Source organism: Egretta garzetta, unplaced genomic scaffold, assembly GCF_000687185.1.
Source record: "Egretta garzetta isolate BGI_Z169 unplaced genomic scaffold, ASM68718v1 scaffold732, whole genome shotgun sequence".
Classification (NCBI taxonomy): Eukaryota; Metazoa; Chordata; class Aves; order Pelecaniformes; family Ardeidae; genus Egretta; species Egretta garzetta.
In genome coordinates, this window is record NW_009259029.1 from 280,598 (window position 1) to 284,228 (window position 3,631).

At 55.6% G+C, this 3,631-nt stretch overlaps 1 protein-coding gene across 1 annotated transcript in view; it reads right to left on the reverse strand.

Moving 5' to 3' along the window:
* Positions 1 to 3,631, reverse strand: part of LOC104122544 (aryl hydrocarbon receptor) — a 51,196-nt gene that overhangs the window by 25,494 nt on the left and 22,071 nt on the right. The gene's annotated exons all lie outside the window — the stretch shown is intronic.

The window sequence follows — 3,631 nt, forward strand, 5'->3', positions numbered from 1 at the left end:
GGGCGTGGTGAGCGGGGATGTGGGGGGCTGAAGGGGGATTAGAAGGCGAAGGGGAATGTGGGGGTGATGAGGGGAGGAAAGGGGGCAGCAAGCCCCACCACCCATATGGCTGAGGGGTGCAAGCACTTGTGTCGCTGCAGTCACGTTGGCACGCCAGGATGACCGTCGGTGTGACTGCGTGCAGGTGAGTGTGCATGCCACTGCGCAGGTGTGCACCTGCACCAGCGTGCGCGCCCGCGCCCGCCAGAGTGAGTCTGCGTGTGCAGAAGCACGCATGGCGGCGACACCCGGGAAGCTGAGCACACATGGCAGCACCAAGAGTGTAACCGCGCCTGTGAGCCCCACCACTGCACACGGCGATCAGGGGGTGCAACAGGGGCACGCAGTCACCCCTCTGCTGCTGTGCATGCCCCTAGTGGCTGGGCACTACGAGAACAAGCGCGTCACGCACCCACCCTGGGCTGGGCACACACGGCTGCACACTCGCCTGGAGGTAGCTGGTGTGTGCGTGCCTCAGCCGTGGTCCTCCCGGTTTTGTCCTTTCAAAATGCTCCACCAAGTCACATACAGCATCAGGGCTGGGAACCGAGCAAGGTCAGAGAATAAATGCCCAGGGCAGCAACCTGTGTTTTCATTGCCTGTAACATCGGAGGGTGTCCACAGGGCTGCATTCCTCCCAAAAATTACCCTGCACCAGGCAAAGCACAGCCCCTCCCCATCTGTGATCCCAGCCCTGTGTCTCCCCGGGTGCAGGATGGGGGGGGGTGGGGGTGTGTGGTGGTGAGCCAGGACTATCTTCCTTCTTCAGCCAAAGGCCACAGAAATCAGACTCAGGGCTAAGCTAAAAGGAGGTTTTTTTCAAGTACTTGTTCAGTCAAGAGGCAAATGTAGAGACACTGTTCCAGGTCAAAACAAATCACCACCACTATACAAAGCAAATTGCCTTTTAATACGTAACCAAATACAGCGGGTGAGTTTCAGGACATCTTTTTTCCTCAGCATCATCCGTCTGCCAACAGCAATACAAAGAAATCACAAAGCGTAAAATGAAACACTGCCACAAAAAAAGACATTATGTGCACATACACAACACATAAAGAGGTAATACGCAAGTAACAGAGCACCAGGGGTCTGTCTCAGCCCCAGTCAGCAGAGCCTGGCAGGGCGCCCTCTCCCCGAGGCACACCGCTTGCAGGACCAGGAGCCCTTGGTGCCCCCTGGCTGGGGCCATGCACTGCTTCATTGTCTTACAGGTGCCAGGACACCAACGGCTGGTGAGCAGAGTCCATCCTGCTGCTTTTTGGGCCCACCAATTTCAAAGGCTCTGTATCTGGGCCAGCCAGCTCCTTGCCCCATCCTAGGTGCTCCTCCAAGCCTCTTCACAGGGGTCTGGCGTCTTTCCAGCATTGCTCTGCTCCCAGCCTGCAGCCAGGAACTCAACCCTTCTTGAGCCCCATCTTGCCCTGTGAGCAGCCCTGGGAGACCTGGCACAGCAAGGCAAAGCAGGGCACGAACAAGAGCCCCAGGGAGATGAGACCACCCTACACCAGGACACATGCAGGCTTGCTGCTGGGCTAGCCCTGCACTCATTACCCAATTTTACTCACTTGACAAACAGTACATGTGTAATACTGGTGTGAGAGGCAGACGTGCTCATGGTGATGGGTGCAAGGGTGGGGAAGATGTGGAGGTGCCCAACCTCTCTCACCTCTGGCCAACCTGGCTTGCCATGTCTGGTCTTGAATCAAACACCCATCATCACTTTTTCTGTGGGTTTTCCCTGACAAATCTGGGACAATTTACCTCATAGTAGGAAAAAAAAAAAAAGTAATTCACATCTTGGGTTAAAAAAAATACAAAAGAAAGCAAATTCAACAAAGTGGTTGTGCTGGTCTCCAGGACAACAGTTTGAAGGGCACAAAGTTGGTCTGAAGTGGAGAGGCAGACAGCAGTCACTGCATCCCTTTCTGCCTTTCTCACTCTCTGGAAAAATCACACCATCCTGAGCAACTGCAGGAGTAAACCCCATCATTCCTCTGTCTGATGACACTGCTGAGCACAGGAGAGGAAGGCAAGGACAAGCCAGTGACAAATCCAAGGGGAGCTTGGCTGGACCTTCCCCACCCTGGTACCTGCTTCTCCTAAATTCCCCAGGAAGGCTACTGAAGAGCCCAAAAACCCCAAGCTGCCTCTGCTCTCACCAGCTCCACCTCCCACAGAGACCCTTCAAATGCTGCTGAGCTTCTCAAAGTGCTTGGTAACATCCCCTTTTCTAAAGGAACTGGGTCACCAGGGGCTTGGGAGGAGGGGAGAAGATGGAGAGCACAGGAGGGAGGAGCAAAGCAGAGGGGATCAGGTAGGTTGAGATGATGCAGGGGGCTGAACAGCAACATGACATGGGTGGTCCAGACACAGGTGATGAGGACACCACGCTGCATCAAGAAACAGCAATTCAGTGCTGTGGTGCCTGTAAGGCCAGCAGGTCTGTCTGCAAGAGATTGCCAGGAACACATGAAGTGGCAAGCAGGGGGTCCCTTCCTTGACCCCAAGAGTATGGCAAACCACCCTGCTGGCAGGGCTGCATCTCCCTGAAAGACTTTTCATGGAAAAAAAATGCAAAATACTTCATCCTAGGCTGCCTGAAAGCTCCTCTAGGGCACCTCATTTCAGGCAGTGGAAGACAAAATCCTGAGCAATCAGGAAGCATGGGGAACCACTCAGAGGTGTGCATGGCCAGAATTGCTCATAGTTGCTTGTGACTTTGCAAAATGTGGCTCCCAGTTCACAGGGAGGCTTCAAAACAGGCTGCCCACCAACCAGTGCTGTGCCCCCATGTCCCTGGCACCACCCCCTTGCTCCATCCATTTGAGCCAGTGCACCCCCTCAGGTCCTGCAGCCCTCACACCTCATCTTGAGCTGGACCTCGCAGGCACAGAGCTGCTGCCCACCCGCAAAGGATGCTGATGGGAAGCCAGGACCATGCTCAGAAGAGGGCAGCACTCCTGCACTCACCTTTGCAGGGCAAGATGCTGAGCACCTCAAAACTGAGCCCGGTGAGGAACATGATGGTCCAGGGTGGCTCTCACTGGGGCAAGGCAAAGCACCCAGCTGTTGGGGAAAGGAAATTTTAGAGGTATCCCTAAGAAAGGTGCTCTCATGTCCAAAAAGGTTATTTCTGTATTGGCACTCAGGCAGCAACACATGGTCCATCTGGTGGGTGCTGGGACCCATGCTGGACCCCAGCAGGAGTCCGCTGTGTTGCACTGGACCTGCCCTACCACATCTCTGGGGAGCTGCCCCAGCCTGCAGGAGCCACGGCTGGTGCTGCACAAACCACTTGTCCTGCTCCCCTTCCCAGGAAAAGCTGGGCTTTGGGGGGAGTACTGGGGGCTGTTTGGGGAAGCCACCATCCCCTGGCAGCTGGCTGACTCTTAAGTGTGCTGATGCTTGGGCAGGGAGAGCAGTCTCCTCATCATGGAGGTCCCCAGCCCCAGAGAACAAGGACTTAGGCAAGCCTTGTGCAGGGCAAGGAGCAGGCTGAGAGTGCAGCAACCACAGCCCAGCCTCCACAGGGATCTCAGGACTGCCAGCCAGTGGAATTTGTGACTCCAGGTGTGTTCCTGCTGGCTCC